General features: G+C 25.9%; 1 long non-coding RNA gene across 1 annotated transcript; it reads left to right on the top strand.

Moving 5' to 3' along the window:
• Positions 1 to 2,467: 2,467 nt before the first annotated feature.
• LOC139425134 (uncharacterized) lies at positions 2,468 to 22,710 on the top strand. The gene is made up of 2 exons (XR_015434957.1): positions 2,468 to 2,624; positions 22,574 to 22,710. It is a non-coding gene; the product is annotated as an uncharacterized LOC139425134 (long non-coding RNA).
• Positions 22,711 to 22,839: the final 129 nt, after the last annotated feature.

The following is a 22,839-nucleotide window of genomic DNA, read 5'->3' as shown; positions in this document are numbered from 1 at the left end:
TTACGTAAAATAATTGTTAAAATTTTATATGTTAGAAATAAGTCTCAATGTTTCCAAATACAATAAGTTTATAATATAGTTTATTGGAAAGACTTCTAGATGGTCTCCTTAATTCCGTGTGTTTTAAGTCAATGTTATGCCACATATGTTTCATATTTATACAAATAATATAATGGATTGGAAATTATAATCAAAATCAGTTAATATTATTAACTAATCATAAAACAAAAAATTTATTTAAGTAAAATAATTGTTAAAATTTTATACTTTAAAAATAAGTCTCAATGTTTCCAAATACAATAAGTTTATAATATAGTTTATTGGAAAGACTTCTAGATGGTCTCCATAAAGCCGTGCGTTTTAAGTCAGTGTTATGCCACATATGTTTTATATTTATACAATTTCTATTGCTGGAACTAAAGCATGGTTCTTAACGACGTGTGTTTGAAACCTTTTTTTTTCTCATTTTTTTTTCAAAGTTTGAATAACAAAATAATCAGATAACAAATTAAAACTTTTTAAAACTCTTCTGTAGGCAAACTTTTGCATTTAACTAAATATTATCATTTTGCTTCATTATATTTTTAAAAATTTCATTTGTTATGCTATATTTACTGTTAAATATAAAAATAATAAAAAAAGGAAGAAAAAGACACTATTCATGTGCTCATATATATTTTTTTAACATTTTTTTTAGCACTTCAAAAATTGGAACACAATTTGAAGAACTAATGGTAACTTATCATTACGCAAGACATTTGAATTCAATTTCAAGGAAATAACATTCGATGCGTCAACACCAGATGTTGCCATTATTTCACAATAAATTTAATACTTTCCAGGAATTCGTAAAAATATCTTCGTAGAAGCAAAAACATATAGCGCATAAATAATTCGAATAGCGTATTTATGATCTTTTTTAGGTATTTATTGTTTTATATTGCTAAAAGAGGCATTATGTCTGTTTATTTTCAATCAATATTTCTGGCAGTAATGCACTCATAAATTACGTGTCTAAAAATTATCATAAAAAAAATTAAAACTTCGGCTAAGCATATTATGTGTATTTATTTATATATGAGGAAAGTTCATTAGTCTGTAAAAGGTTTTTTTTGTGTTTGTAATACCACGAGCAATTGAAATGATGAAATATTAAAAAAATATACTTTAAAAAACATACTTTTATTATACGAGTTTACCAATCTTCATATATTTTATTAATAGTTTCTTAAAAATTATGAATATGCCTTGCGTGCCTGGCAAAATGTGAAAATGTAATATATGGAAAATACTGTAAAGGGTACTAATGTATGGAGTCTATGCACTGTCAAAACATTTGGGTCCCGGTGAACCATATTATGGTCTAAATTTGCTTAATATGATGCTAAGTTGAACCATATTATAATACTTCTTAAATTCGACAATGGAATAATATGGTTACACTTGAACCGACACACTGTTCAATTTAACACCTTATTGTGCCTTAACTCACACCTTATTACTAACAGAGTATTGTGCCTTAACTCACATCTTATTATTATGGTATTTCATTAAACCGTTTCTTCAGAGAATGCATAGGTTAAAGACTAAACTGCATATAATAAAGTAAAGTCACACAATATGTTTGATCTTAATAGAGAATAATATTTGTTGATTGTATAAAAATATGTCGCAATTGTTACATATATTTTACTATTTATTTTCTTGCAAGTATGTCTTATCGAAAAATTAGCATATTTTATGTATTTTAGGTACGATGATTATGGTTTTTATCTTAAACTTTTTTTTTCCTGAGAATGTTGAAGTTAAAAATTAATTCAAAGCACTAATTTATATATATATATATTTTATTAAATCCAATGATAATTTTAAAAAAACAGAAAATTAATATTCGTTGATTGTTCTAAACTTGGTTACAACTGTAACAAATACGTCATTGTTTATATTATTTGCAAATACATTTTATAGAAAAATTTGACGAATATAGTTTTTGCATTTTAGGTTTCGAGTACTATGGTTTGACGTTGAACCAATTTTTCTCTGTGTAATTTTTCATCATTGTAAATATCAGGAACCTAATAAAGAGGAAAAATGATATTGATGAAAATATAGTTTATATTGCTTAATTGCCTTGAACGGTTTAATTAATCAAGCAAAATTTATTTGATCATAATTATTAAATTTTTTATTAAATGTTATTGCATAACAAACATGCAAACTAAACATTAAAAAATTACATTTAGCTAACTAATTTTAATTTAGTAATGCTAAAACAAGCGCAAATTGAGTCACTGAGACTAAATAAACATTAATACATTTCGTAAATCACTGTTTTTCACCATAATCACTGAGATAAGATCTAGACGGCTTAGGTTAACTCATTTTTAATACTAATTTCAAATTTCTTTCTACCTAAGCAAAAATGAAAGATAAGCTTTTATTTAAAATTAGATTTTTTCTTGGAATTTTCTTGTTTGATTCATTACTAATCATGTTGTGGCAATTCGTCGTCTCTTTGATTAATTTAATCGACAAAAGTCCATTTTCACAGCAGCCCGTTGGGCAAAGCCCCAGCATACCGTTAGAGATAAGATACCATGGACCACAATCATCGCAAGATGAGGGTAATTTTCTCATAATTGTAACTAATTATTTATTAGAAAATACGAGTAGTATGGAATTATCATAAATTTAATTTTGGTGATTTCGAATTGTTTTATTATTTTGTGCGATACCAAAAATCCACACAGAATGGATAAAATTGCTGAGAAAATTAATAAAAAATTTATGTCAAGACTTGTTTGTGTAGTTATAACTTCATACGTAATTCAATATTTTACAAAACATATAGGAACCAAATTCCAAGCAATTCTGGTAAAACTACTGTACTGTATGGTAATGACACTTCTGGTGAAATCCCATAATTCTAATAATGGAAACCAAAATATACGATATTTAAACAATTCACGATAATGTTTTCACTCGTATAGTAATTTTTTCCTTCATATATTGGTTTACCGGAAATTTCGGTTTTCAAAATTATAGGTTTTATTACCTCACAATTAGTAAAAATTACAAAACTGAAAGGTAAATTTAATTGAATAAATAGTTTTTATGCATAGCTGTAAATGCTTAAACAGAAATGCGAAATTCCAAGCAATTCTGGTAAAACTACTGTACTGTATGGTAATGACACTTCTGGTGAAATCCCATAATTCAAATAATAAAAACCAAAATATACGATATTTAAACAATTTATTTGGTAATGTTTTTTTCATATGGTAATTTTTTCATTCATGTTAACCAGAAATTTCGGTTTTCAAAATTATAGGCTTTATTACCACCCAATTAGTAGAAATTACAAAACTGAAAGGTAAATTTAATTGAATAAATAGTTTTTATACATAACTGTAAATGCATAAACAGAGATGCAAAATATCAGATTTAGATATATTAACTCTATAGGATAAATAATAACAGTAAATTACAGGTAATAACTGGTAATGACTGGTAATATACTGGTAATAACTGGTAACAAAACCAAAATATACGGTATTTAAATAATTTATATGGTAATGATTTCCGTTGATGTGGTAACGGTTTACTCGAAACTCTTTTTTTCAAAATTATAGTTCTTATTACCACTTAGTTAGTAAAAATATGAAATTGAAAATTCAATTTAACCAAATAAATAATTTTTATGCCATGCTCTAAGTGATCATGATAAAATTGCATTATTTTTTCACATTTACCAAATTTTCAAACGTATCATTAAACAATATTGTATTGTTAATTTTACTGAAATTATCACCAAAGCTCTTCGGTAAAAAGTACTGTGCATTTTTTTATTCCCATAGGGACAGAAACACTGTGAATTTTATTACATTTAGGTAGTTTTGACCATACTTTTTTTCTCATCATAGAATTTGAACAGTAAAAGCGGAATGAATAATTTATTTATAAAGATTTTTCATTAACTTTATTGTGTAAAGACGATTTCAGCTCTGTTAAAGACGATTAGCATTAAATAAAGCATAGAATATAATTTTAATGTAAATTAGTGTTATGTTCAGGAATTCATATTTTTATTCAATACAATTTCTTCTTAATCCTAAGTGTAAATGAACTACAATGTACACATTTGGATACTTGTGGATACACTCGCGGGTCAGCCATTCAGGTTAGACACACACGCAGAGCCTTGAAGCTATAAAACTAACACGCCATGCACAAACACGTAATTAGACACACAAGCATCTGATTAATTGCTGATACCCAATTTCTATCTCTACCGTCGCTATCGCTTCTTCCTTGGCTGTCAATTTTCACGTTGCATTTTGCTTTGTCAAGCAGTAACTATGCTGCTTAGAAGCGTGATATTACGAAGGTATGTAGAAAATCTACGGGAAGAGGGATATATTATAAAAAATTTAGTTCTGAAATTATATACTATTAAATTCTTAGCCATGCTTAAAAATACCTCGCAAGCAATCCGCTTAAATGCAAGTAAAGTGCTGAAATAGTGAAATGGCCATTTTCATTTATGGACTTAACACGAGGTATTTGCGAAATTCTAATTTGTTCTAATGTTATTACAATTTTAAATTTTTTTCTTCGCAATTTTTCTCATTTTTTCTTTTATAACTTCATGTTATATTTTGTTTTGCTGTGAAAAAAGTATAAAACTTGAAATTACGGGAAATAAAGAAAATTTTGGCAGTAGAACTGAATAAAAATTTTCCTTTTTGGCTATTCGTTGGCAACTTATTGAGTATTAAACTTGAAATAAAATCACGTAAGCCATTTTGCGCACCACAAAAATTCAAATACAAAATTGAAATTTGATGGGCTAAAAAAAATAGGAACTTAGCAAGAGTTCTTGATTGTTTGAAAGTAATTACGATTCTAAGTGCTTTCTTCCTAGATTTTTTTCTTACTTTTGGCCATTAATCCATTGTTGTATTGTTGTAGGAATCTTCATTGCACTCGAGATCTTTATTTTATAAGCTCCCACTGGAGTTCAGATTGAAAATAGAGATAGTGATTAGATGTTGCCGGATATATATCTTCACATTTATATTGAAAATTTTAAAAATACAAAAAACTTCATTCAAGAGTGGTGAAAACCATTTCCAATATGAACTATTACAATGATACAAGTTGACTGCAACGATTACTTCTTCTCATTAAATCTTCTTATCGTATCACGCATTTCTTAGTTTTAATTTTATTTTCAAGTGCAGTTGACTAATTTTAAAGTCCAGTTAGTTGTTCATTTGTTATGGCTATTAACAAAATGCTGTCACATAAAATCCTTAATAAAAAACACGTTAAAAAATGAAGAATCATGAAAATAATGAAATAATATTAAAAATGAGAGTTTTATTTCTGAAACTGTAGAGGTTTGAAAAAGAGAAAGGGCGTAAAATAAATTTGCGTTCCAACTTTGAGGTATGACTTAATCTAAGATGTGTGACCGAATCATCTTGACTTTAAAATTTCAGGAATTGGCTAGTTTTAGTGTTTTAATAATTTAAATAAGTAAAAAAAAAATATTACGTGTACTTACGTTGCAGAATTTTGAATGTTTTGCCTATCCCGAGAAAAGATCAGAGTTAACTAATATTTATGTTTGTCTGTTAGAAATTTATAAAAACAGTAAAAATGTCGTAATTTGTTCATTGTAAATGCATGACTTAATATTTGCTTTTGGTGAAGCAAAAATTGAATTCTCTTAATTAATATAGCTTTTGAAATTTTAGCAATTTCATTTTAATTGATTAAAAATAAATAAAAGGAAAAATTTGGAAACAATAGTTTCTTCACATCCTTTATTAACAGCATACACCCTTTAGTGCTATAAAATTTTTTTTGTATTAATTTGCATTGACTTTAAAAAACGTTTTCTAACTTCATTATAGATTGAATGCAGTTGAAGGAGGAAGCAGTATTAATTAGCACAATTGCAAATGCATGCATTTGAAGCTGTGATAATTAATAAGTTGTGCCAATTAATACTTAAAATTATATGCAATAAGCTTAAGTGATAATCATTGCTTTTTTATAGCATAAATTTAGTTATTAAGTCACCATAAATTATTTAATGTTCATAAATTATCTAAAAATTTTTAGTTTAGCCCATTTTTTCTTTTCGTCGCAATGTTCTTTAAATACATGTGCCAAAAATTTGAATTCTTCGATAGAATTAACATTGGCATAAAAAAGTAGCCATTTGACAAATGGAATTTTGAACTAAAATTACTAAACTTTACAATTTCATTAATGCGAGTATTTATTTATATATAAATATTTCATTTATGTACATAAAAGAATAATTTGCAAAATAGCATTAAAATTTAAAAAGAACTATAAAATTCCTATGTTTACATAGTTATTTATTAAAACTGACAACTAACGTTATTTAGGGATGCAAATGAATGATTTACAAAAAAGCGTTAAAATTTAATAGGAATAATAAATATATATTTATAAATACTTTAAATATTTAAAAATACATTAAAGTAGGAGAAATTAAATTTACATAATGATCCACTTTTAATCAGAAGGGAGGTGAATAGTTCGACTTTTGTATTCGATACAAAAATTTTCCTTTTATTTGAAATGTTTTTATTATTATTTTTAATTTTTCACTATATTTAAAGTTCAAGATTTATTTATTTTCTTTATTTATTTTCTTTATTAAAATGCCAAGCTAAAAGTAGTTTTTAGGTATATTTGTTATTTAATTTAAGAATTATTAATGCTTTAAGAAATGCTTTATTATCCTCCTGAAATGTCATAATACTAAAAAGAATTACATATTAAACCATTCGTTCACTAGAAAATGCAAATTTTACATACTAAATTCTGATATGTTAAAAAAAATTGACAAAAAAACAGCGCAAAGTAAAATATTCTAAGATAAATAGATTATAGATATGTTAAATTGTTATCAAAAGGTTTAGGAGAAAAAAATAACAAAAGGCTTTATTAATCATTTTTGTGAGAGCCTAGAAATAGAAAGAAAAAGCTAACTATTTAAATAAAATGTGAGCATTTTTAATAAGAAATTTCATGATAAACATCGTTATTGGTTTTAAGATTTTATTACTTTTTTCATTTTATTTTTCTCTAAACAATGTTCCGCAGTGCAAGCAGATCCTAATGATAATATCGAAAAATAAAGTTATTTAACCAAAATTGTAATGAAAATAGCATTAAAAATATTTTACTTAATATAACAGTAAAATTTAACAAAATACTTTTTTTATCGGAAAAGAAAATTATTATCTCAAAATTGTAAATAATTACGGAAAAGAAAGTTATTTACATAATATTGTACTCAAAATAAGCAAGCAAAATATTTTACTCAAAATAACACTTAAAATATTTGACACAAAATAACAGAAAAAAATAACAAAGTACCTTTTTATTTACGCAACTTGTACTCAAAATTGCACATATTGTACACATACTAACTTGTTTATTCAAAATCATGCTCAAAATATCTTACTCAAAATTGTGCCCAAAATATTTCACTCAAAATAACAGAAAAAAAATTAACAAAATACTTTTTAATGATTTTCGTGAGATCTTGGAAACAGAAGGAAAGGAAAAAGTTAACTATTTAAATAAAATTGAGGAATATTTATTAAAAAAATTTCATGATAAACATCGTTATTTGCTTTAGGATTTTATAACTTTTTTTAACTTTATTTTTTTCTAAAAAATTTTCTGCAATGCAAGTAGATCCTGATGGTAATATCTTCAAAGAAAGTTATCAACTCATAATCGTCAGTACATACTTTTGAACTATATAGTTAAAAAAAATTGTATTAATCAGAGGAAAATTGATGTTAATTTCGCCACAATAGATTTATTCAATTAAATATTACTTCTTTTTTAATAACAATACATTCATGAATTTATTTCCAGTAATAGTGCTTTCAGTTATTTTTCATTTAGCTCGATGAATTATTTTCTTTATAACCTAGCGATTGCTTATTCGATTGATTATTCAATGTAAGCTTAAAATAATATTCTGTAATATGTTATAAAAAACACTTCACCACACTGTTAAATTTAGACAAAACCTTTATTTAATTAAATAAAAGATATGCATGCAAAATATTTTATTTCAAATAATAATATACAATCAGTTACATATTTCTGTAAATTTTCTTCCTCAGTTTCTCTTCAAAATATATAGCAGAACTTCATTTTTTAATCTTTTAATATAAAAAAAAATTTATATTTCTTGACTTGAATTTTTTAACAATCATTATATAATTGCATAAATATAAAAAGCATTTAAAAAAAATTATTGCCAAATAACTTCACATTATTGCGCTCGGTTCTTTGTTAACAGGAAAACGAATAACCAATGCTATCTTTTAATTTTTATATACTTCTTAAGCATTAAAACTTAAAATGTTGCACATATTCCAAGCTCTAGAAATCTTCTTTTTATTTCATCAGACATAGTTCATAGCAGAAATTAACTTTGTTGCCTTGGGTTTGAGTTCAGTTTAATTCAGTATAGATGAATTACAATTTCAGGCTATTAAAAGCAATCAATCATGTTGTTTTTGAAGTACACATTGAAAACTTAATTTCTTTGTACTCCTGATTTCAAATTTTTGTAGAAAAACTCCTTCAGCGGATAGTATCAGTTTAATAGCAGCAAATAAATTTCTTCCACAAAAGTAAATGGCTTTCAACTTGGGACCTCCCATCAGTTCATTACTGGTACGCTGCAAAGGGTTCGGACCTGTCTCTGTTTTGCAGCTGCCCCAGGACTTCGTTTTGCAGCATTCCCAGGATTTTTCGATGGAATTAACCCGCATTTGTGTTACATGGAGATGAAGACGACGAGAACCACCCACGGCTAGCCTGAAGGCTAGTCTTTCCACTGAGCCATCGCTACAATCGGACTTAGCAAGATTCGGAAGTGGTTACTTGAAAATCATGACATTTCAGAATGGGGAACAGATTTTCTCTCTTTACTCATGCTCCCTTCTCGCTAGTCCTCCTCACCTTCTTAATTGTTTAGGCGCATCATGGAGGCAGCTGTTGGTTTAGCAGAAGATTTTTGATTTTCTTAGGTGACGGGATCCTTTGGACCTAGTGCAGGCTTTCTTACACCAGGGGTAAGTTACACCAGGGATGAGTAACAACAACAAAAGCAAATTTCTTTCCTTAAGAGACACGGAATGTTTTATTTTGTTTAATACATGTTTAAAGATAATTCCTTCAACTCAGAATTTGTAAATTTTCCTTTTCTTATATAAATTGCTTAAGTGTAAAAAAATAAATAAGATTTTATGACTAAAAAATTCGTCAGTACTTGGATATTTGATAGTAATATGCAAATTTAATTTAACACATTATAAATTCTAAGGTGACTTTTACCGATAAAATTTAAAGTATACTGGTGTTCATCAGTTTATCATATGTCCATCGTAAAAGTAAGTTCAGCGTTTCAAAACTTGTATTAAGTTTTATTTCAGTCATTAAAACTATTGCTGGAGATGGATAAGAGCTGTATTAAGTTTTGAATTTTATCTCCTTCACCTGTTGTTCATCTATTTTGTCTCATTCATCTGTTTAGTGTTATTCATATGTTATAATTTTCGAGTTAAATGAATCAAACATATCACGATGTCTATTTTAGAAGTTATACAATTTCAAAAGTGTATATTTATATTACATTATATTACATCTATAGTTAGATTCATTTGTTATTTTGAATTTCTTTATAGTGAAAATTGTTCCAAAACTATAATTAATACTAAGAAAAATCATTTTTATTTAATAAAAAATCATTATTTTTTTCAAATATTTAAAAATAATTTTAAAATTTAAGAAAATTTAACTGCAATTAAAAAGACTCACTAAAAATGAGCTATTTGAATAAATTTAATTGCAATTATTTACACAATCTTTATATATGTAAATGGAATATTTGCTTTCATAAGAATACATTTTTAAAAACTAAGTTAACAAAAGCAAATTTCAAGTATAAAAATCAACTATTTTTTCTTCCAAAATTATTTCCATTTTATAATTTCCTGTCTCTGTTTGTGGCTTGTATATAGTGCTACTAACTTATGGATTAATTGCTCTAAAGTTTGTTTTTTTATCAGAATTATTTTTCCCCTTTTAAGGGTAATGCGAATCTAATTTGATTGATAGCTATTAGGCTTTGACTTATGATGCTTCCATAATTTTCGTCAGTAGATTTACAGACATTTTCCAGACACTTTAGTTTTCCTTCTTAAATCAGTGATTAATTATTTGGTAGGAATCTTGCTTTTATTTCCCATATCAATAGATTAAATTGTTCGTTCGTAAAATCTATAAAAATGTTTAACATAACATGGATCATGAGAGTTTAATATAATATGCATCATTGAGAGTTTGTAGATTTAAATCACTAAGCGTTATATTTGAAACTGTCGTATTTATGATGTGCCCAAAAATTTGAAAACGACGTTTCTGGAAGCATTGATTATTTAATTTTAAAGAGATTTATCGATTCTGCATTGATTCATTCTATATTGAGGTTCAACATTGAGATTCCATATTGATACAATCTACATAGAGATTCGATATTGATTAATTCTATTTGGAGATTCCATATTGATTTAGACTATATTGAGATTTTACATTGTGTCATTTTATATTGATTGTAAGAAAAGGAAGTCACAAATTTTATATTTTGTATATTTTTTTTGTATAAACTGCAGGCAACTATTTCTAGCCAAGCCTATAGGAACTAGAAAAAGAATCAGACCTCGCTTTAGATGAATTGACTGTCTTGAAAAAGCCATGGATATTCTGACAACCAAGAATTGGAGGACAGTTGCACAACAGAGAGATGCCTAGAAGAAACTTCAAGAGAAGGCCAGAGCCCACCTAGGGTGGTCGTGCCACTGAAGAAAAGAGGATTTCTTTGTATAAACTCATATTCTATTTTTTCATACAAATTAATTCCATATTGAGATTCTACATTAAGATCCCCTCTATATTTTGTATTCCTTTATTTAAAAACTTATTCTATAATTTTCTATTGATTCATTCTATATTCAGCTATAATCTGCACTGCTATTCATTCTATATTTTTATTTATATCCTTGCATAAAAACATGATTCTGCATAAAGGTACAATTCTTTCAATATTAAGTTCCATTGAACATTTTGAATTTCTCCGTAAAGAAACATTTTCTACATTTCTGTATGAATCTATTCTGTTACTGAGATATATTCTACATGGATGTTCATTCTATATTTTGTGTTTCTTTATATATAACAGATTTCTGTAGTTCTGCATAGCTTAATTCTGTATTGAGATAAGTTCAACGTTGAGTTTCATTCTAAATGTTGCATTTCTTTAAATCGGCAAATTTTTAATGTTTCTGTCTAGATTCATTTTATATAATAATATTCTATATAATAATATTCTATATATTGACATTCTAGATATTGATATTCTGTATATTCATATTCTATAGATGAATATTCTATATATTATAGATTCATTCTATATATCGAAATAATTTTAAAAGCAGTAGTTTTCAGAATTCATAGTTTTTTTCAAATGGAAGAATAAGAAATATCTATTATTCTAAAATTTACTGTAAAAGCATTGGTATAAAGAGTAAAGATTAATTATACCTTTATTTTTAAGAACGGCATTTGATGACTTTGTGTCTCATAACAATGAAAGATACTTACCGAATTTCGAAAGCAATTTTATAAATTTTATTTTTACAAAGAAAATAACTTTTTGTGCTCTTTACTTATCAATCAATTTATTTTGATTCTCGAAATATTTTGTTTCAGAAGTGAACATTGAAATATAATGTATTAATTTCATTATTTTAAAGAAATGATTCATAAACTTTACATTTTATGAACGGCATAAAATGTGAAGTTTATTTTCGGTATTTAGTTTCGCATAACAATTGCACTTACGACTTACTTTTGTAAATATGCACGTACGTACGACTTTTAACGCCAAAAAGGACATAATGAACACAAATTTTAGTAATTCCAATCATTTTGGCTATAGACTGTTCTCAAAAAAAAGAAGGAAGAACTATTTGAAAATACTTACAAAGACTTCATCAGAGATGATAAACTTACTTCCCAAGGCATGCTTTAACTCAGAAAAGTGCAAACCGATATAACAGGCATGATAAAAATGTGATTAGGGAATGTGGGATAGTAAATTGATTTTTATATTAAAAGAGAAATTTAGAACTAAGAGGCATTTTAAACAGTAAAAACAAAGTCAAATTAAATTTCAGATAAACATGGAGTCTGCGGTAAGAAATTTGTAGTAAGATGGTAACGGATACATAAACAAGATTCCGATTAACCTTATTTAAGTTCATTAATGAAACATGACTTAAAAAAATAATAAGATTTGGATTGCAATATGTCATTTCAAAATTTTTTTAAGCACACTATTATTTTTTACAATACCTTTTGATGATTTCTAGCCATATTTCAAGAGTTTTTCTTAGAAAATTTTTTTTGCAGATTTTTTTAAAATTACATTTTTCAATTTTAGTAAGCTGAAATTCTATTATTTTCAGACGATCGAAAATAATAGTTTCAAAAAGTTTTTATAAGTAGGAAACGTATTTCTTTAAGGAAAGTTTGTAAGTGACTGTGACATTTACCATGGAAGACGAAATTAGTGAATGTTGATATTCGTTTAGTAGCTTTGGTGATCAGAATGTCTAAAACATTTGTAAAATATAATTTTCCATTACATTAGCAAATATCGACATTAAACATGCATATAGCTAAAATATAGGCTTTGGTAGAGTTTAGATATAGTATATGCTAAATATTCATAATGCTAAATATTTGTTTATTCTAAATATATAATTTTATGGAGTGAAAAACAACAATATTTGATATAATTGTTTTTATTCAATACATTACTACCAGTAAGCGATGAACTTCGGCACTTAGTATACCATACATGTATTTTAAATGAAGCAGATTATCAAAAATAAGTGCAATGTTAAAACATTTAGAAAATATTTCGGATATTCATCAAAGTAATTTTGTGAATGTCAACAACCGTAAGATTTCAGACTAAGTATACCATATATGTACCTTAAATGAAGCAGATCAAAAATAAGTGCAATGTTAAAACATTTAGAAAATATTTCGGATATTCATCAAAGTAATTTTGTGAATGTCAACAACCGTAAGATTTCGGACTAAGTATACCATATATGTACCTTAAATGAAGCAGATCAAAAATAAGTGCAATGTTAAAACATTCAGAAAATATTTCGGATATTCATCAAAGTAATTTTGTGAATGTCAACAACCGTAAGATTTCGGACTAAGTATACCATATATGTATCTTAAATGAAGCAGATCAAAAATAAGTGCAATGTTAAAACATTTAGAAAATATTTCGGATATTCATCAAAGTAATTTTGTGAATGTCAACAACCGTAAGATTTCGGACTAAGTATACCATATATGTACCTTAAATGAAGCAGATCAAAAATAAGTGCAATGTTAAAACATTTAGAAAATATTTCGGATATTCATCAAAGTAATTTTGTGAATGTCAACAACCGTAAGATTTCGGACTAAGTATACCATATATGTACCTTAAATGAAGCAGATCAAAAATAAGTGCAATGTTAAAACATTCAGAAAATATTTCGGATATTCATCAAAGTAATTTTGTGAATGTCAACAACCGTAAGATTTCGGACTAAGTATACCATATATGTACCTTAAATGAAGCAGATCAAAAATAAGTGCAATGTTAAAACATTTAGAAAATATTTCGGATATTCATCAAAGTAATTTTGTGAATGTCAACAACCATAAGATTTCGGACTAAGTATACCATATATGTACCTTAAATGAAGCAGATCAAAAATAAGTGCAATGTTAAAACATTTAGAAAATATTTCGGATATTCATCAAAGTAATTTTGTGAATGTCAACAACCGTAAGATTTCGGACTAAGTATACCATATATGTACCTTAAATGAAGAAGATAAAAAATAAGTGCAATGTTAAAACATTTAGCGAATGACTCGAACATTCATTAAAGTAATTTTGTGCATGCCAAAAATCGCAAGATTTCGGACTTAGAATAACATATATGTATTTTAAATGAAGCAGATTACCAAATGTAAGAGCGATGTTATAGCATTTGGCAAATGTTTCATTCATGCTCTTAAGTAATTTTGTGAATGAACCACAAGATCACAGACTTTCAGTGTAACAGATTTTAATAGAAGCTTTCCCAAAACTTTTGACGCAAAAGTATATTTGCTTATAATATTGAATTTAATTTAATTTAAAATCGATTGGTTTAATCGATTTTAAATAATGTTTCAAAAATTCATATACAGAGATTAAAACAAATTTACCTGCGAGATACAATATTTTTTTCCATTGGGCCAATGCCTTCTTAGTAGTTTTAAGATGCAGTTCAATAATATACACAATGATATTGAAAAATAATTGTTTTCATAACTGGAAAAATTCTAATTTCTATATTCGTATGCAATTTGCGTTTCAAAAAACATATAAATATTAAGATAAAAAAGTCTTACCTTATATTCTTATTTCCTATGAACATTTTAAATAGTCCAGCAGTTTGGAAGTAATGAATTTTTAGCATACAATACTTTTAGAAAAAACTTTACAGTTGGGAAAATCTTTTTTACAATAATAAAACTCATTAGAATGTTATGTAAAAGTCTGCTACTGACAATAATATAGTTTTTAATGTAATTGGCCATAACTCAAAAACTCATTCAATAGACTTTGTGACCCACAAATCTATTTTAGGCTTCAGTATACCATGCATCTATTATCTGCGCATATTTTCATATATAATGTAACAAAAACATTTTTTTTAAAATTTTAAATGATAAAAAATGACTTAACAAACTATTATTACTGTATGTTAATAATACTTTTAACTCAAAACAAAAAGTAATAAAGATTGCAAGTGTCACTTTTATTTCTTAAGCACTTTAAGTGCAATTGTGATTAAAAAAAGGTTTTTTTAAGTTTGTTAGTTTGCATTTTTCATGCAATCTTATTCTAATTTTTAAAATAATTTTTCTCGATATTGGGCACTAATAGAATTGCTATATATATATCTTTTACTTTATTATTAGTAAATATTTATACTAGTAATTTTTACTACTTAAAACAGTTTAAATAATAACTACGGTAATCTATTTAAAAAAACGTAACCTTATAGCAACCGTTATGAAGTTAAAATTATATAGCAAAATATCTTACAAAAATGTTTTTCTTCGTCGAATAATTTCTTTATCTTTTAAAATGCAAACCAAATCATGACAATAGTGAAGTAATGAGCAATTTATGAAGTTTTTTTCTTAACTTCCATTTCATTCAAATTATTTCATTCAAAATATTTATTTATAGAGTTGTTGTATATGAGTTAATTTCTCTTATATAATGGAAACAAGGAATGTTTTTTATTTTAGATAGCAATTTTTTCGGATAATCAATAATCAAAAAATTATACTCATCTTATTGACATTTGTGATGCCATTGGCTGAATAAATACTGTACTAAAAATTGAAATATTCTTACCTGAAAAATTCACCTTTTATCACATTCGTTTCATTGCAATTCTCCGACCTAAAATTATAAATAAATTTGTTAAAGGGCATTAGTATAAAAATAATTTTGCAGATTTTAATTCTCTCTTTCCTTTGGAATCTATATTTTTTACCCTTATTGATCATGAAATAATGTTATCATTTATTCATAAGACAATCATAGATTTGTCAAGACAATTATTAAGACAATCATTGATTTATGATTTTATTTTACTCAGAATTATTTTCATCATCATGATTTCATCTTGATTTTGTTTTATCATTAGTCAATAATCAGTTCAGCATAAGTTTTTTGTATCAATTATAATTATTAGCTCTTAACGATAACGAATACATTGCATGGTACATTTTTGTATTAAATTTTATTATGTAGTATTTGAAGGTAAAAATAAGTTTATTAAGCTAGAGTGAGGAAGATAATTTATTTGCCGTTTTTAAATATATTTGTTTGATGCTGCTATTTTCATTAGATTAATTATAATATTACATAAAGTTTGTTATTAAACATGTTTTAATAACTAATTAAAAGGTAATATAATCTGAATTCGAAAGTATTTCCAGTATTTGAGCTATTATTTTGCATCTCAGCTCTTGAGCTAATTCTTGTTTTATTTGCATTCAAAATTAATTTTACCACATTTGTTTTAGTTATAAATTTTGCGTAAAAACAAATTTTGTGAAAATTTAGAAATTAAGTTATACGACTGCAAAAAAAGAAAAAAGCTCTTAAAAATGAAAGTCATAACAAACAATATTCTAATAAAGAAATTTTAATGTAGGATGCAAATTAATATACAGGATTATGTGAATACTGTCAATTAAAAAAGCTTTCAACTAATTTTAAAATCTAAATATTATTAATAACAATAAGATAACTAATGATAATTGACAGTTTCTTTATGTTTAATTTAAAATTAAGTCTTTTTTTAATAAGTTATTGTCTTCTGAAATTTATAAGAAATAAAAAATAAATAAGAAAGAATATTATTTAAGTAGTACAAAAAGATTTAAATATGTTTAATTACATGTAATCATTGATTTGAAAAATTTAGCAAAAGCATTTTGCTCAAAATAATAATTAAAATATTTTATTGCGAAAAGTATTTTTACAGAATTTATTATTTTACAAAATATCTGAGCAATAACAAATAAATGCAATTATTTGTTTTATATATTACATTTAGATGTCTGTATTTTTTTTTAAAATATTAAATTTTTAGGAGGAAGAACTCAGCTTTTTACTTACTTGAGTCATTAAGATTCAATTTTTTTCATAAATTGCACATTATTATTATTTTTTTGTTAAATTTCTATCAAAAATTAAATATTTAACTTTAAAAATTTCAAATGATTGTATAATACAAATAAATTATCGTAGCGTTAGACTGAAAAACGACACGTGTCTTTCAAATAACTTTTATAAAAAAAAATGTCTACTCTTTTCACACTTTTTTAAGTCTCTAAAGAGTGGTTCTTATTAATTAAAGAAATTAAAGAGCATTATATGTATGGTACAGTCCTTAACTTAAAAACAAACAAACAACCAAAAATACAAATTTCTAAATTAAAAAACGAGTTTTATCAATTGCAATTCAGCCTCCTAATTTTTTTTCATTCAAGTTATGTCATTGGTAATTACGGAAGTCTCAAATCATTCAAAAATTAGCCAAATCATGAATTAATAATTACTTACAGTAACTAATTAATATGAATATTTTATTAAAATTTGAATTTGCATATTTAAAATATCATAATAGAATAGTCACCCTCAGTAACTGGATTAAGTGAATATTTTAATAAAAATTGAACTTAAAAATTTAAAAAAATCATGATTTAGTAATTACTCATAGCAACTGGTTAAAGTGAATATTTCAATCATGAATATTTCAATAAAATATCATGAATATTTCAATAAAACTTATACATTTAAAATATCCTGTTTTAACAGTTATTAACAGTAACTGTATATAACGAATATTTTAATAAAAATTGAATTTAGAAATTTAAAAAATCATGATTTAAAAATTATTAACTGTATCCCGTTAAAGTGAATATTTTAATAAAAATTGAAGTTAAAGATTTAAAAATGTTCTAATAGTTACCTGCAGTAACTGCTTAAAATGAATATTTTGATTAAAATTGAACTTATGAATTTAAAATATCACGATTTAATGATTTTCTACACGTAACTTGTTAAAATGAATGTTTTCAATTAAAATTGAACTAAAAAAAATCACGAGTTAATAATTACTTAAATGAATATTTTAATAAAATTAGTGATTTTAAATACGTAAAAAATCATGATTAAATAATCACTGACAACTTATAAATTTAAAACATATTAAAAATAAATAAGGAAGATCTTAGAGCCGGAAACAACTTACTTAAGTCAACAAAATTTTATACACCTAAATATCGTAACTGCAATGCATTTTGAATTGACATGTAAACAATTTTCATTAAAAAAGAAAGAAATCGCTAAAGAATTTTATATTTCAAACAACGATGGCTTTTAACTTAATTTTGAAACAGACCTATTCTAAATACCTAAAAAAAGGAAGAAAAAAAATCCACTCTATCCAATCAAACTCCCCCACTCCATGTGACCTATGACGCTTAAGAGTTCTTATTAGGATTACAACATCATGGAATCAGAAGGGGTAGGTCAGGAGCAACGATTTATGATTGATTTATGTGAATATAACCCAGGAATTAAACTTATTTAACTAAAAAAGTATCGAAAAAGGAGGAGATGTTTAGTGATGTTAACTTAAATTTGAAATTTATACATCTTTGCATCAGTTGTTTTGAGCAGTCTAAGAACTTGAATAGGAAGGAAAGTATATTTTTCTTTGCTTTAAAAACAATTTATAAGCATGTAAATAAATACCGACAGAGGGAAAAAGTATGGCCAAAGCTACCAGAATAAGGTAATATTTATCGCATTTCCAACTGTATGTTAAAACCAAAAATCTCAGAGTATTGGTAATGATTTTGGTAAAATTAAGAATAAAATTTGGTTTTATAATACGTGATAAAATTTGGTACATGTGGTAAGATTTGGTACTTTTATCACGATACCTTAGAGCAGTGTTTCTCAAAGTGTGGTACGCGTACCTCCAGGGGTGCGGGAACAGTTTAGCGGGGGTACGCGTTCTTATACGAAATATTTTGCAACAAACGAAACTTTCAAAAAAAATGTGATTAAAAACAAAGCTAGTCATGAAAATTTACGATTACGTATTTTTCTATTGGCTATTTTTTGCAGAGTTAACAGTTAATAATTAGTGGTGTCAACAGCCAGTTGCAATTTTTAACTTTTGTGCTATTTTTTATGGTAAGAAATACATTAATTCTTTCATTAGTGGTACACACCGTTACGAAAAATTTAGAAAGGGTACGCAAAAGTTTGGGAAACACCTTCTCAGAACATTGACATATTGGCATTTATTCGATTAAATTTACTTCTCAATTTTGCGTTTTTTACTAAATATCTGATGATAAGAAATATAATTTTGCAAACCAAAGTTTCTGGTAAACCGTTATATGAACCAAAATATGTACCAATACATACAGAATTTTAGCTATTCATTTGGTAATTTTTCCGTTTATTTGGTTACGACTTACCGGAAATTCTGGTCTTCAAAATTTTAATTATAATTACTACGCATTTACTAAAAAAGGCGAAATTAAAAAGCAAATTTAACAGAATAAATGGTTTTTATACAATGCTCTAAATTATCGTATTGAAATTCCTAAATTTTACTACAATTGCCAAATTTTCTCTCAGATTATAAAACCATATTTCATTGGTAATTTTACGAAAATAATTACTAAAGCGCTTCGATAACACAATTTTTTCGTGTTCCTGTACTGCTAGAAATATGATAAAATTTACCATATTCGAGAAGTTTTGAACACGCTTCTTTGAACATAAGTTTTGAACAACTCCATACGATAACAAAAGCATTTTAAAAAACTATTCTAAGGGTATTGTTATTTAATTTTAAAATACTATAAGTTGTGTAGCAGTATAGTTACATACTTTAAAAAAATACTTGTTATTTTATACCCATAACATATAGTTTTAGAACAAATACTCGTATTAGATGCAGAAAACTTACTCGTATTAGATGCAGAAAACTTACTCGTATTAGATGTAGAAGTTATTAGAATACTCGTATTAAATGGAGAAAAAAGAACCAAAAAGGATATCCAAATTTTGACGAATCATAATTGAGTTCTTTTAGAGCACCGAAGGAATTTAAATAATTAAAATATATTTTATCTACCTGGTCACATTGAAATGCGCTTCATCAAGTATCTTCGTAAAATAAATTTGTTTAAAAAGAGTTGTTTTTTAATTAATTTTAATTTCTTCATTTCAGTGATCGATCTCGATTATGATTCACCAGAGTTCGAATCCATTTATCTCTCCACTTAAATATCTATGAGTGACCTCTTACAATTTCATTAGATTTTTATTTTACAAACATTCTTAAAATATATATTTAAGGTGCTGATTCATAACATCTCGTATTCATTCCGTTAACCACACTTTTCGAACAATTTTATGTAAAATTTTTTGCGTTTATTTGTGTAATAGTAAACATGCATGTTGGCATATTACTTTTTATAATACAATCATTTCCTACACCATTTATTATCCTACATTATTAATTATAGGAAATTTCTGAAAATTATTTGTATGACTATTTGTCGAACAATAACAATAGTGTCTAGTTCTCGACGTTTGTGCTTGGCATGTCGGTATACGATAGCAAAATTTAAAACGCTTTCATTCGAACAGTTTTGTTTAAGAAAACTATTCGAAAAAAATATCACTGAGCATAAAAGTTTATATTTTGAAATTTATTATTATAGTACTTATTGAATTATTCTTTTTATAAAACTAACCATTTTTGAATTTTTAGCGGTATGTATTGGTAATATTAAGTAAAGAAAAATTGTCAAAAATAGTTTTAGAAAATTCCGACTAATAATTATGTGCTTATAATTGTTTAAGGGACTAAAATTAGAAATGATACCAATAAGGATTTTATTGTCGATAAATAATCATCTAAATTTTTAGGGTAGATCTTAGAATAGCTCACCTTGTGGCTATTTTTTAAAATCTTGCCAAACTACGGAAGATATTTCAGGGAATTTGAGTAAATAAATTGTTAATTATTCAAATAAATTATTAATGTAGTTTGAATAAATTGTATTTTGTTTATCAAAAATCAACGCTGATCCCATTAAAAATCGCCAACTTGGTAAGATTTCAAAAAGTCGCCAAGAGGTGGTCTCTTCTAGGATTTTACAATTTTTTATCATTTATGAGTATCTATAAACTATTGTTCATTATGAAAAATAAGAAAAATTTTACAAGTCGTTATTAATTATTTTGAAAAAGCAATGATGCGGTAAGGGATTGCTTACATAAATTCTCCATGAGAAACTACTTGAAGTTAAAATTAAGTATTTCGTAAATTATCTCCATTACTGATTATTAGTTGAAGAGAGTGAAGAAGATAAGTTGAAATAAAACATGAAACATTTACAGCGTGCTTCCAGTCAGAGGTGCCTAAAAGGAGGAAAAATAGAGGACAGGCAAGTGGTAATAACCTTAGAGGAGATATTAGAGGAGATACTCCTCTAAGATTAAAACCATTTTAGGGGAAAAGGGCACTTTTAAAAAGTTTTATAACTGGAAAATAAATAGTTTGGGGGATATTTTTTTAACATATAGCTTGGATAATTTTTAATGTTTTGTTTGAGCGGAAGAATATATTTTTTGAAAATAGTTTTCTGTACAGATGCTTTTCGTCAGAGTTTGTTTTCATTTTCATACTTTATTACTTTTATTTATAACAAATATATTTTACACTTTTATATTTTTGTTTTTTACTTTTAAAAGAGTATTCCTTTCAGCTGAATTAATTTTTTTTTCAACTCAAAACCTAACAATCACAAAATATTAAATTTAGGAAAAACTCATTAAAATTATCTCTGGTTTAACTGGGTAGGGTATAACATGTAAAGGAGGGGATGAACGCTTTAATTTTTTTGGGAGGGGTATTGAAACTCTTTAAAACTATTTTGTAAGACATATTTTCCATAATTTTATTTCCTTTTAAATAAATTTAAAATGAAAAATATTGGTAAAGCACGTAAAAACGGTATTTTAGTTAGGCACCATTCCTAAGATTAAGAAGACTGCTAAAATAATGCATATTTTTTCTTATCGTAGTTTATAATGAAATTACACTGAGAAAAAAAATGTACAGTTAAAACTACCAGAATATGGTAAAATTTACAGTGTTTCTGGTTTATGGGAACACCAAAAAGCTCGGTAATTTTTACTGATGGACTTTGGTAATGTTTCTGGTAAGCTTAACAATAACATATGGACATGGTTGATGATATGGGATAAAATTTGGTAAATGAGGTAACATTTGGTAATTTTATTATGATACCATAGAGCATACCATTTATTCAGTCAAATTTACTTTACAGTTTTATATTTTTTACTAAATATGTGGTATTACGAACTATAATTTTCAAAACCAGAAAAATTATGACGAGTTTAAAAGAATGTCTACTTTATGATTTTAAATTAGAGCTATTTTGATAAACTTATCTCAATACTGTCGCTTTTTTTAAAAAAACAAGTAGCTGTTCAATGTTGCATCTCTATTACTTTGAACTATGATTTGTATGATGATCATTTGTAGCAAAATTTAAAAGAGTTTTAATTATTTTTTAAATTTAATTTTTAAACATAAATCACACAATTATAACTGCATTTTTAAGATGTGAAACTTTTTATTATAAGTTCTTATTACATTGATTTTAAAATAAAACCAGTAACACTTATCTCTAAAATTAAAGACCTTTGATATTTTATTCTTTAGACTTCAATGTCAGGGATTGTCCTGCCAACTCCCACTACACAACATGTGGCACAGCATGTCCACTGACATGTGAGAACTACCTAAACCCACCCGAGATATGTATTCTTGTATGCAAGATATGTATTCTTGTAAAATGACTGTTGTAATTGGCTAGTCTGAATAATGATGAATCATTAAAATATCTAAAATTCAATGTTAGCTAAAAGTTAATGGTGAGATAGCTAAAAATTAAAATAATGAAAAACATAATTTAAAATCAATGAAAG

The sequence above is a fragment of the Parasteatoda tepidariorum genome, chromosome 6, assembly GCF_982258835.1.
Source record: "Parasteatoda tepidariorum strain Cologne lab strain chromosome 6, Ptep-v5.0, whole genome shotgun sequence".
Taxonomy (NCBI): Eukaryota; Metazoa; Arthropoda; class Arachnida; order Araneae; family Theridiidae; genus Parasteatoda; species Parasteatoda tepidariorum.
The sequence above is the reverse complement of the archived record's forward strand: the minus strand, read 5'-3'. Positions and strand labels throughout refer to the sequence as shown.